Consider the following 13,497-nt stretch of genomic DNA (forward strand, 5'->3'; position numbering starts at 1 on the left):
TAAATGACCCTAATGGGGCCAAGTTAACTAAATTGACAGTCAGGGCATTCTACACTCTTATCACGGAATAAAAAACCTGCCCCTGACATCTGTCTTAAATCTGTCACTTCTCAATTTGCAGCTATACTCCCTTGTACAAGTCGACGACATCATCGTAGGAAAAAGACTAACTGTCCACCCCATCTAATCTTCTGACCATCTTGTATGCCTCTATCAAATCCTCTCAGCCTTTCTTTCCAATGAGAACAGACCCAAGTCCCTCAAACTTTCCTCAAAGACCTTCCCTCCAGACCAGGCAACATCCTGGTAAGTCTCCTCTGCACCTTTTCCAATGCTTCCACAGCCTTCCTGCAATGGGGTGACCAGAACTGCACACAATATTCCAAGTGAGGCTACACAAGCATTTTGTATAGTTGCAGCATGACATCACTGCTCCGGAACTCAATCCCTCTACCAATAAAACCTAACATACCGTATGTCTTCTTAACAGCACTATTAATCTGGTTTTCCTTAAATCAGGCTTAGCCTATTGCCAAGTGATGGGCACTTTATGATGTCATTATGTTTGTTGATTATGGAAGATGAAAAGCTGGCTGAGAATTCATTCATTGAAACAGTCAAGTCGAGAGGTAATTATGACACAGATGAGTCTCTGCAGAAGAAGCAGAGGTAGTAAGAAACAATGCTGCAAAGATTCAAGTAGACTACCTTTGTGATAAAGAGGATGTGGAGTTGGAATTTCAACATAGGGCCAAAAGAGGAGGATGAGAATAGTCTGCCTGCCTAAGGCTGAACCAATCAGCAGGAAGGCTGATGGAATTGATGAAGGGTTTGAGTTATAAGGAAAGCATGGATAGGCTAGGACCTTTTTTGCACTGGAGCATCAGAGGTTGAGGTGGCCTTATAGAGGTTTATAAAAGTCATGAAGGATATAGATAAGGTTAATGGTAGGCAGCTTTTCCCTAGGATGAACATTCCAAGTCGAGGGGCATATTTTTAAAGGTTAGAGGAGAGAAATTTTTGAAAAGATGAGGGACAATTTCTTTTTACGCAGATGGTGGTTTGTGTGTGGAATGAATTTCTTGGAGGAAGTGGTGGATGTAGGATTAGTTACACCATTTAAAAAGTGGCTTTTACTTAGATACTTGCACCATTTACTTAGATAAGTACATAAATAGGAGAGGTTTTAAAAGGAACACTGGCTGGAGCAGGCAGGTTGGATTCACGGTCGGCATGGATGGTTTGGACCAAAGGGTTAGTTTCCATGCTGTATAAGTATGACTATAAAGGCTTGGTAACAGAGTTTATAATAGGGTTTGATAATAATGGCTTTGGTCTTTAAAGATGGGACCTGAAGCTGATGTGAAATAGCCTCCTCTGTACACAAATTCTTCTGACTTTAGACAGTAAGCTGACATCTGCATACAAAGAGTTAACAAAAGCAAAGATAAAAGTTGAAGGACAAGCATTGTGCTTCCTTCTCAAAACAGGAATTACAACTTAACTTCTTTGGAATTAGTTACTCCTTTCCATACATTACATATAAAGTTCTATTGATCAGCATTACTGGCAAACACGCTCGGTCCTGAACTTAAACACTTTGGCACTAAAATTCTAGCCATTTTGTTAATAACTCAAAGACAAAACATTAGCTTAATGTTCTTCAATAAACAGCAGGGAGTTCCTGTTCAAAATGCTGGCACAGTTCCTCCACTAAAAGATTTGTTAATGAACCAAATCTTCCTAAAAATAAAATTTTGTTAAGCAACACATGCTGTTGTTAATGTGAAAAAACAGCTAGCAATTTCAGGACTGAATTTGGAAGTGGGGGGGGGGGGGCGCGCGAGTGGTGGCAGTAGTATTGGAGGATGGAGGCATACCAAGTTTTGAATATCCAAAACTTGCAGGCCGTTCCTCTTAATTTCACACAAATGAGCTCTCACTTTCAACTTTTCTGATGATTTTAAAAGGAGCTGCTGAATTTCAACATTAAAAATTGCTACAATAAGTTAAATCTCTTGATTAAAAGAGTAAGTTCCCTTTTAAAAATGATGATTCCTAGCCTCGGAAGGATATAGCAAACTGTGCTGTCTCATCTGTTTCAAAAGTAAAAGTTCCTAAAATTTTAAAAAGATAGAATTTAAAGTTCAAATGTTTTTCTTTTCCATAATGTGTTTTTTTTACTTTCGAGTCCAATCTTTTCTAGGTCTCGGATTTGACTCTAATAACCCAATTTCCTTCTTAACAAATAAGATTTAATAAATCAGAAAATAAACTTATTTAAGGAGATACCTTGTTGCCCTTATGATATCAGCTCAATAGGTTATAGGACAAATGATATTCAAACTATCCAACAACAAAATATGCCTGGTGTCAGCAAGACATTGGCCAATATTCACAATGAATCGAGATGGTCAAGGGTGCAGGAGTTTAGTATAGAACAAAAATGTTCAAACTCAAATTAGAACAAGACTTGGCTATCAATGTGAAAAACAGCAGCTTCACTCAGATCAAAACATTAAGTCAATGTAAGGACTGTACTCCAAACACTTTGTATATTGTCTTGAAGCATACACTGTTTAACAAAAAAAAACCTCTAAGTGTTGCCTGTTCATTAATTAGACCATATATTTTGGAATGGAGAGCAGCAGCCTGAAAGGCTCAATATCCAATTCCTTCTTCTGCTGGATTTTTTTAAAAAAGAAAACAGGAGGCTAATGTGGAGTGTTTAATCCAGACTGGACCCTCCTCACACTCAATTCAACATTCAAGGGTGGGTAGAATACTGAACAATGCGACTTCAAGATGTGATTAATTCAAAACAGAACGTGGAAAGTTGATAAAGATTTCTACAAATGTATAGATAGCTTATTTTAAGCAAAAAAGATTTTTTTGTACTCACGCATGAAAAAACGCAAATCAAGTCGAGCTTAATCTTAAATCAAATGATCATATCGCAATGCTCCCAGCTGTGCAGGATCAGAACCATGCCTTGCATCTCCAGTTCGGCAGACAGTGACTCGCTGTCATACTATATCAGTGATTTACATGTGAACTCTGAAGAATGTGTCCTGCCCGCTCACTCCCAAAAGCTGGCAAAGGACCAGTTTCCCAACAGCTGCTATTAGACACAGCCCACAAAATGACAAGCATTCATACACAAGACAAAATCTGCAGCCTATTGTGTCATATGTACCACCTTTAGTTTACAATCTTTTTATACTAATCATTAACATGAATTTGAAAATGTTTTCTCTTCCCATCACCAACATCCCACCTCCTCGCCCTCTCCATTTCTCTTAACAGGTTTGCGCGTCAGCACAAGGCTGTTGCAAATCACAGATGGGAGGGGATTAGTTTGGTTACAATGCTGACCATCTTGTGCATTGGATCACCATTCATTTCTAAAGTTTGCCTCTGATCATTCCAGTAAGGGAGACAGGTTTCCAGATCCACTCCCTGCCTCAATTTGATTACTGAGCTCCACTAAAGTTTATAAGCCTGTAACCCCTATTCCGTGGGCTGACGGAGTGGTTACTCATTTTGTTTGCACTTCAGTCACAAGCATCTGCTGACCCAGTATTGGGGACGATCAGAGGACCTCCTTATGGGTCTCTTCTTGAGCTTCTCCAAGGTAGCCATAAACTAGTCCAGGCATCTTGCGATCAAGAAGGGCATCTGTCTGCATTACAGATACCTTGCAACAGATATGCCCATGAACCCCCAGAGACGGAGCACCCTGTCTACACAATTCTCAAGACCTTCCACAGTAAATAGGCACTGCAGAGGCATTAGGAGTGCATTAGTTGCACACAAACATTTCAATTCAAATATTTTAATTTGAACATTTGATTATCATTCCAGTACCCCTTAAATGTCTGTTACCACATAATTTGATTCAATTTGGTTTAATTTGTTTCAACTGATTTTACAGAAATACAACTATTCACCCTCCATGTGAAGTGAATGAGCTCCCTGTAGCCTGCTATATCTAAGTGCAATTAACATTCAGGAACAAAAGAATAAGCTTGCAATCGCAAAGCACGTCACAGCTCATGCCATTTGTTCAAAGCTCATGCAAATGATTTAATATTTAACATGCAGACACAGCAGTTAAAATCAACACGAAATGGAAATGAAGACTAGTTGATCTAGTTTTGTTCTGGCAGGGTTGGTCGAGGGAGGGATTTGAGCTGTAGGACACCAATACAATATGTTCTTCAAATAGCTTAAATCCAACCTGAGCAGGCTTCAGTTTAACAAGGGCCAAGCTTGGTCATAAAACTGCATGACCAGGTTTTTCCGGTCACGTTTACAAAGCTTGGTTGAAGAGTTAAGTTGCTTTACCTCACAATTAACACTTCTTAAAAAAATAATTTGTTAGCTTATTCACCTCAAACGCACAGAACCGAAACAGGCTCCTTTGCTGCTTCCTCCTGCCACACTGAATCTAACCCAAATCAATAAAATCTTTCATTCCTTTCTTTATCCTAAATTTGTCTAGTTTCCCTTTAATTGTATTTATGCTGTTCATCTCAACACATCATTGTGGAACTGTGTTCCACTTATCTCTCGCAAAAAAAAAGACTTCTCCTGATCTCCCTGTCGGACTTTTTAAAAACAAAGTATTGTTATGATCCTTCGGTTTTAGTTTCAGCACCAAGGGGAAACAATATCGTTATGCACACCCTTTTACAGGGCAACATCAGGTCACTCTTCAGCCTGTTTTCTATTGGCATGGGGGTGGGGGAAAGAGGGTGGGTGGGAGGAAACAAGAGAGTGGAGAAGAAACAGACTCAACAGGTTCAGGTGTTTACCAATATCTTTGACCTCAGGTCTTTTCAATTCAGGTCTTGAAGAAACGCTGGGGAAAAAATGCTATAGCAAGCGCAAAAACAACAGGGAGAGTGACCTACTCCAGGAAGCTATCAAATTAAATCTCTGTACACTGTTCTGCCCCTTGTTGCTTAGCTAACTTTTAGTTCCTGCATTCTAGTGTTGGTACCACCAGAAATTAAAATGAATATCCAAAATCAAGATGAAAACCTGATTAACCAGAAACTGGCAATGAATCGTTTTACTATTTGGACCCAATTTCCAATTCAGCGTTTTCTACATTTTGGCATAAGGAACACAGTAAGACAGGATAGACTACTGCTCTAAATGGTACGTAGGAGCAAAGAGCTGGGTGTATATGCATACTAGTTATTAAAAGGAGGCAGTTAAGAAAGCACAGAGTATCCTCTGCTCGGTCTTGAGGTTATTTAGTTCAGATGCCTGGTTTGTGATGTAGAGTGACACCAACAGTGACGGTTCAAATCCCATGACGACTGAGGTTGCCATGAAGACCACAATCGCTCAACTGCAACCCTCCCTGAGACATGGTGACCCTCAAGCTAAACTTGCCACCAGTCTTCACTCTAGTGAGAGAGCAGCTCTATAGACCTGTTACTTTACCTATAATTAATAGGGGTAGAGTATACAAGAGAGGATATGCTGAGCCTATATAGCACACCAATTAACCTCAGCCAGACTACTGTGTATAATTCTCAGCACCTCACTTGCAGAAGCTATTGAATATACCAGAAAGAATGCATAAGATGTTTACAAGAATGGCTTCAGGGATGAGAAACATCAGTTAAGAAGTTAGATTTGAGAGGTTGACACAGTCTCCTCTTTGTTTTCATTGAAGAGGAAAAGATTTGATTGAAAATAATGAGGGATCTGAACAGTAAGCAGGAAGACTAAAAAAAAGGGATAGATTAAACTGATTTGAGAAAGTTGTAAATGCAAAGAAAAAGACTTCTCTCACAAACTAGTTTGGGTCGCGAATGTACTACTTGAAAACATGGTGGAGGCAGAGTTAAATCATGGCATTCAACAGGGTAAATGTGTAGAGTTATGGGGAAAGGCTGGAAAATGGCTTCATATCATGATGCCTGTTCAGAGAATCAGTGCAAACACGAGGACTTGAATGGTGTGCTTTTGGACCGTAACAATTCTGAGGTTATTTCTATCAATGTAACATTGAACATAACAGCACAGGAATAAGCAATTTGACCCATTATGCTATCCTGCTAGTACAAACCTCCTTGCTCTTTCCTCAAAGCACACTATCCCTTTTCACTTTTAACTGTGTGTCCAATTTCTGCATTGATTCTGCTTTTATTGCGCTTTCAGATACAGATTTAAAAATAATAATTTCCTGAGTAAAAAGCAAATTTTAAAACTGTATTACTTGCTTACTATCCACCCTGCCAGTGGAAACAGTTTCTCCCAATCAAAATGTCTTCTCAATTTCTACATCACTATGATAATAGTTTGCAGTAGGATGAGAATCTCTGAAGCTTTTGGTTTTACAAAAATAAAACAGCACATTTTTAACATCTCTCAATGCACCAGCATAATTTTAAAATGGCGGCACCAACAAGGTAGCAGCATATGGGCTCCTATGTCTGTCTGCTCCAGGCAGCTGCTTACTCCCTACTTGTCTTTATTTTCGCCTTCATCTTCCTGACAGTAGCAGCAATGAAATCATGAAGGAGAACAGCCAAAGTAGAACTCTTGTCAAGGTAGCGGTGCAGGGACTCCTAGCTGTGCTAGGCCTGGACTCGGCATGCCAGGCATCATCGAGGCAGTGGCTGAAGTGATGGCGGTGTGGTGTATCTGGAGTGAAAACCGCAGATGTTGCCGTAGGCCCAGAGCTTAGTTTGGGGGAGGGTCACGTCTCCTGGTTATCAGTGAGATACTGGTAGCAGCAGCAGCAGCATCAGAGGCAGGGGCTCCTGATTATGGGGCAATTGTGTGTCCAGCACCAGACCTGGCATTGAGACCCAAATTGGCAAGGTGGGCCAAATCATGAAGAGATGGCATCTGAAGGTCTGGCACAGGAGCTTGAAAGGTGGCAGCACAGCTGTCATTGGTCAGCTGGCTCAGGAGTCATGGTGGAGGCGACGGAACGAAGACAGCCTCTCTTTCAGCTTTATCTTTTCATTCTTAGGATATTCAAATAGTGTTGGATTATGGTGACAGTTAAAGCTTTTCACTGTACTTCAGTGTTGTTCATTGCAGAGCACAAGTGTCAATAAATCATTCCTTCATTTTCTTTGAAAAAGATAGGGAACAACTCCAAGTCATGATAAAAAGGACAGGAAGAGGGCGGACTCCGTTCATTGGAGAGAATACATATTGTAAACAAGAACTGGGCAAACCAAGTCCTCAAGGTTTCAGAGCTTTAAATAGAAAAGGAGAAAAGAAAAGGATCCTCCTCCAATTTTGAACTCCTTCTTCCAAAATCTCATGTCTCAGTTCCTGCAAGTATTTCTTAAGTGACAAGATCAATTGTGCCATTGCGACATGTCGATGCTGTTATAATGCTGAATCAAGGTAGCTAGATTGTAGAAAATATCAGTTGATTAATAGTTGCTTATATACATAACTCTGCCACAGTAATGTATGTCAATGCCCCACTCCTCAGCGTAGAGCAAAGAAAGGTGTCCATTTGGAAAGCTTCATACATTATCAATATAGTGTTGAGATCTCAGTGACTCATGGTCCTACATTTGTCAGATTGTTGCTTTCCAAGTAAACTCCTTTAGCACCACTTGACTTAGTTATCTGGTAACAGATGCTTCAAAGTCAGAGATTGTGTTCAACATCCACGTTAGAGCTCGAGAACTAAAATCAATCAAGGATGACAAGCCTATGCAACGCTGTGAGTGTGCTGCTCTGTCAGAGGTGTTACAATTAGATGAGATGTTAAACCAGATCTAGGTCTGTCTCATTGATCATATAATTCCCAAAGAGCAGAGAATTCTTTTAGTGTCCTATCCAGCATTCAGACCTCAACTCTCCAGACAAAAATTCTCAGCTGAAGAGAATTGATAAAACCAAAGCACAAGATTTACTGATGAATCGGTTTCCTTTACAAACTGGATACATTTGCCAATCAACTTAAATGATTGTGTGCCAATAGTAAATCATTGGCTGCAAAGCACTTGGGAACATCTTGAGGACAGGAAAGACAATGAACATATTACTCACCAAGTGAAGTAACATCTGTATAGAGAAAAGAGAGAACATTTCAGGTTGATGACCTTTCAGAACTGGAAGAATTTGAAGACTTCTATTGAAGTCGAGTAAGGGACAGTTGCGACAGGGACAAAGGAAGAATAAAATGAAAAATGGGGAGAGATCGAATGTCAGAAGAGTTAATCTTCTGGGTCAAGGGGAATTTTGATGGGATAGGAAAACAACAAAATAAAACAAAAGATGTGCCTTGAGTAGGACAGCTACTTAAAGCAAAAACGAGAAAAATGGAACTATGTAAACCATAGGAAACAAAAGAGAACGAAAATGTTGAATCCAAAAGTTGAGTTCAGAGCCCAGAAAGCTGCAAAATTCCTTGTTGTGGTTTGAGTTCTCAAGCGCCTGTTGACTTTCACTGGAACACGAGCAGGATTTGTATTACTTGGCGTATGGTTTAATTGCTTCTGTGTTAAATATATTACCCAGTCTGTTCTGAAGCAATTTTAATAAAAAAAGGCCATGTGACTCATTGAATGTGTTCCACTATTCATTAAGTTCAGTGAATCTTTGACCTCAACTCCACTATCCCATCCTGCCCCTATATTCCTTAAATCCCTTTGTATCCAAAAGTCTTATTGATATCTCAGTTTTAAACATGCTCAAGGATGGAACATTGAATACTGAGGGGGATAATTTTGATGACTCGCATCTCAGTGAAATTCTCAACTCATTCTAAAATGATTTGGCCCTTACTCTGAAATACACCAATTCTGTGACCCATTCTAGATTTTCCAGCCATGGAATTTTTTTTTTGCCATCTATTATGTGGTTCCCCAAGAATTGTGCATGTCAGTTAGACCACCAATACACCATGGACTATCAGCTTGGTCTCATTAATCCTGCTTTCCTCTTTTTGGGAATCAGGTTAATGAATCTTCATCTTTCTAGGGTAAAATCAAAAAATGCTCGGTGCATCAGGCATGGCCTTACCAATGCACTGTATAATCCCATATCTATTTAATCTTGTTCTTTAACCTAGTTATAGAGAGACTGCTCAAGAAAGTAGTGGTCTATGTTTTTCCAAATTAGCTGGTTTTAGTCGAGATGATAACAGCAATCTGCCTAAGCACTAGCCAATGATACATGTACAAGGGTCAGTTGGAGATAAATCGTTCTGCTTGTAAAAGATCAAATGAACTGCTAATGTAGTCTCCAGCCTCACATCGAGATGGTCCAATTGGATGATGTAACAGAAGGCACCAGAGGGTTTAGGTGCTATCTTTCAAATGAAAGATTCCTGGGAATTTTTCAAAACTGGGGAGATACCATAAGCAGGTAAAAACCATCAAGACACTGCTGGATGTTTGGAGCTAGAAACTTCCAAACCACCAACAACCTGAAAAAGATTAAAGATCTAGTTTACACCAATCCATGATTAGCCATTACTCCTGGTAGCCATTACTCCCATCTCATCGTTTAAAATCGAGTGCGCCAATATGAGACATTCATTCTTGTTTTCAAATCCCAAGATAGGCAGAAAAGGGAGACTCCCTCTCAAGCCTCAAACTCAAGAGTTTTTGTTTCTCTACTCCTGGACTCCTACAGAACCTCAATATTAATGTTCCCACCATTGGAGGCCATGCCTTCAGTTGCAAGGGTCTTGAAGGTCAAGAAATCCCTCCCCTAACCTCTCTGCCTTGTGACCTATTCTTTTTATTACGCCCCTTAAAAATCTCTCGTTGGCAATTACAGACGTCAAAAAAATGTCAGGGTCAAATGCTGCTTTATTAAAAAAAGAAATTTTGTGAAACACCATGGAATATTTTAACCTACATTAAAAGATACTATAGAGTTGCAGATTGGTGTCCTAGTAAGGGAAAATGTTCTGGTTGGAATTCCTTTCCAACTTCTGTAAAATTTGATGGCGTGTGGGATCTTTATTCAAGACCAAGAGAATTCAGGCCAAGAAAGTTTGCACAAAGAGAATACATAAGCCACTCATCTCTTCACATCAATGATACACGAAAAGCTGGATGCTAGAAAGCCTGTTGCCAAATGCAGGATTGATCAATACCACAGGTGATCAATAGGTAAACCAAACAGGTCATGTGGTCATCTGATGGCAAAATGCAAAAACTGTTAACTGCCGATTGTAGTAAGAGCTAAATGGGTCAAGAGACCTCAGTATTTTCATGAGATTTGTCAATTAAGTACAAATTTTTCCAAACCAAAAACTTTCCTCAGCAAATAAAGTTACCTCACAGTCTGATTGTGTCTGGTGAAAGACCACATTCTTATTCTGAAAGAACAGGGAAGGTAACTGATAACTTCTTCCTCAAATCTACGTGAACTAATGACAATCGAAAGCACAGTGGTTTGCACAGAAGTACTTTGGGTTAAAGTGTTTTCAGAATGCATCTAATAACACATCACATCATGGCATTTATTTATTGTACAACACGTCCAAGCAAATTGGGTAAAGGATACAAAGATCAGCCGTGCAGCACATTGTATTTAATGTACCCATATACTGGCTAATACAGTTCCTTAGAAGATCAATAGAGTGAGATGAAGTAGGATGGCAAGAGACTTATATGAAGCATAAATATCAGCATGGAACATTTGGGCTGAATGGCCTGTTTGTGCTGCATTTCTTTTCTCCTTTCAATTCCCAACTCAGAATTATACATTTTTAAAACCACAATTCCCCCAATATCCACATCTTTTAAAAGATGTTCATCAACATGACTCCAGACAGACAGTCTTAAACTTGATGCTGTTAATAAAACATCAACTTTTTGAACCCTTCAGATCAAAACAGATCTAAACCATTAAAAAGGAATGAGACCTGAAATTTCAGACAGCATGGAGCAATGTTCCATTTTGTTGAAAGGAAAAAAGGTTATAGAACAATTAAGAACATACACAGAACCAAAAAGATGTGGTATGCCGAAATCTGTACACACACAAAAAAAAACTAAGGTGTTTGTATTAGTTATCCAGCAAATTGCAGGAAACAATATGAACAAAAGGTTTCTCTAAATCTTTTCCAGTCAGATATACAATTTTCAGTATGCTGTTGATTAAACCCACTGGGTGAAATGGTGAAAGACAGAATCAGTCAAACTCACAGGCAAAGCATTTACTTGAGTCTGTCAATAGAACGGAACCAAAAAGCTAAAATACTGATAACAGCATCTTTTTCTATCATTCAAATGTCACAGAAAATAAACTCAAAAACACAACATGTCACTTTTGATTTTAGCAGACAGGAAAATACATTGCAATATTCCACAGTAAGGTGGCGCATTATCAGGCAAGTGTTGGTTGAGGAAAGATGGCACCCCATATACCATGATGACTTTCTACTCTTCAAATACAACTTTCATTTATTAACACTTTCACCCTCACAGAAAGTCTGTTAAGGATTTAATGCAACTATTGCAGAATTTGAATCTTTGCCAATAACAGGGAAAGCAAAGTGGTGAACGGAGAGTCCAAGGCCTTGAAAAAGGTCTGCTGCCAGCTGACAGCCTATTGCAGCTCATCACAACAGACATGGATTGATCCTTAAAGAAAATACAAGCAAAACAAAAATGGTGAAGTATTCCCAAACCAAACTATTTTCTTTAAATTTGGCCCCCAGATGTCAGAGTTGAGCCTAAAGGTCAGACTGCTATTGCTGCCCAGGCATGGGGTAAAACTCTTAGACATTGTCTTCTCACAGCTTTGAGAAGACAACCAGGATTTAGTGTAATTTTAGTGCCTTACTAGCTTGAATGCACTTTTTTTTTCCCCAATAAGTATTTCTGGTGAACTTGAATATTCCACATTTATTTGTAAGTGGTTCAAAATACCAAAAAAGTAGGCAAATATGAATACTCTGTACCTTTTTCTAAATTCATTTCCTATTTTAAAGAATGTTCCAAGAGTATAAATCAGACAAGTTGACAAGAAACTGAAGATGTTAGAGTAGGTGCTAGAGATTTTAGTGACCAAAGTTTTGGTCAAAGAGGTCGATTGATTTTAAAGAAGAACCTTGACTGAGGAAAGAGCGCAAACCTTGGAAGGTTACGAAAATATGGAGAACATAACCCACAGTGGTTTGAACAAGGGTGAGAATTTTAAACAAGAAACAAGATTGGGGATTGGAAGTCAGTGCACAGACAGTACATGGAGGAATGCAGTCAGGTGTACATTAGGATAGAGGTGTGGATCAGCTCAAGCCCACAGACTGAAGCAGCTGGTTGGCCTGGCAGGATTCCCAATATCAACTGCTGATTATTGCAAAATGATCCATCCAGAATGCAACCAGGTTGAAGCTATGCATTCGATTTAAAAAAAAAGGATAGCAGGAATAGTGTAGATTTAACAGTGCTCATCTCAGTTGAAAATATGTGGTGCTGGAAAAACAGCAGGCCAGGCAGCATTCGAGGAGCAGGAGAATCGATGTTTCTGGCATAAGCCCTTCTTCAGGAAGCCTGAAGAAGGGCTTATGCCCGGAACATCGATTCTCCTGCTCCTCGGATGCTGCCTGGCCTGCTGTTTTTCCAGCACCACATTTTTCAATTCTGGTCTCCAGCATCTGCAGTCCTCTCTTTCTCTTAGTGTTCATCTCATCCATGTAATGGACCAACCTCAGAGCCTGTAGAGGCTGGGGCAAGACAGGAAGATGGGGGAAAAAAAAAGATGATTTTGGAGATCACTTCAATTCTTTGCTTTCCAGGCAGACAGCCTCAAAAGTTTTGTAAAGGCAAACTTAACTGTAGAGAGAAAGAGAAGGCAAAGCAAGAGGGAGGGAATTCAAGTGGTGTAATTTATAGCTAGAGGATGTCCCAAGGACACTGCACAAATGAAGCTGAATTGAAGTGTAGTCACTGTTGGAATGCAGGGAAAGCAACACCCAATTTGGGCACAGTACACAAACGCCACCAAATACTGGAACGCAACATTGAACTAATTGTTTAGTCAATGACATGGACTGAAAGATTAATATTAGTTCGGACACCACCCATAGCAGTGGAGCTGTGTAATCTTTGATGTTTGAGGCAGCAGATGAGTGCGCAGATGAATATTTCATCCAGAAGATGGCACTACCAATAATGCAGAATTGACTCCATATTACACAGAAATGTTTGGTTATACTCATGTCCTGGCATAGGTATCGAACCCAGAGGCGAACCTGCAGAACCACAGCTTGTTACTACATGACTTGACACTAACTCAAATGAAAAAAAAATTTAAAAAGCAGTATTAATTGAATCCTCTTCTAGGAAGCACGGTCTTCACAAAATTAACCCATTATCTTTTTAAACCTATGTCCCTTCACTCCCTTGGATGTGCACAACCATAGCTCCAAGTATCTCAACTTATCCCAGACACCCTAACAGTAAGAAATGGCACCATGGGTATTCATTTTCCACTTGGACAAACAGCGAATTTTATTCTTCCCAACCTTTGTCCAGGCCA

The 13,497-nt window shown here is 39.6% G+C and overlaps 1 protein-coding gene across 6 annotated transcripts in view; it reads right to left on the bottom strand.

The window, feature by feature from the left end:
- The window catches only part of LOC132824473 (liprin-beta-2-like), a 269,719-nt gene that overhangs the window by 184,161 nt on the left and 72,061 nt on the right, over window positions 1–13,497 (bottom strand). The window contains exon 1 of one of the 6 annotated variants that reach the window (XM_060839027.1): window positions 2,903–3,015. The exons of the other annotated variants lie outside the window; for them this stretch is intronic. The gene's annotated coding sequence lies outside the window, so the exon portion shown is untranslated. Of the gene's footprint in view, window positions 1–2,902; window positions 3,016–13,497 lie in introns of those variants that run through there. 6 annotated transcript variants of the gene reach the window in all.

The sequence above is a fragment of the Hemiscyllium ocellatum genome, chromosome 18 (genome assembly GCF_020745735.1).
Source record: "Hemiscyllium ocellatum isolate sHemOce1 chromosome 18, sHemOce1.pat.X.cur, whole genome shotgun sequence".
Lineage (NCBI taxonomy): Eukaryota > Metazoa > Chordata > Chondrichthyes > Orectolobiformes > Hemiscylliidae > Hemiscyllium > Hemiscyllium ocellatum.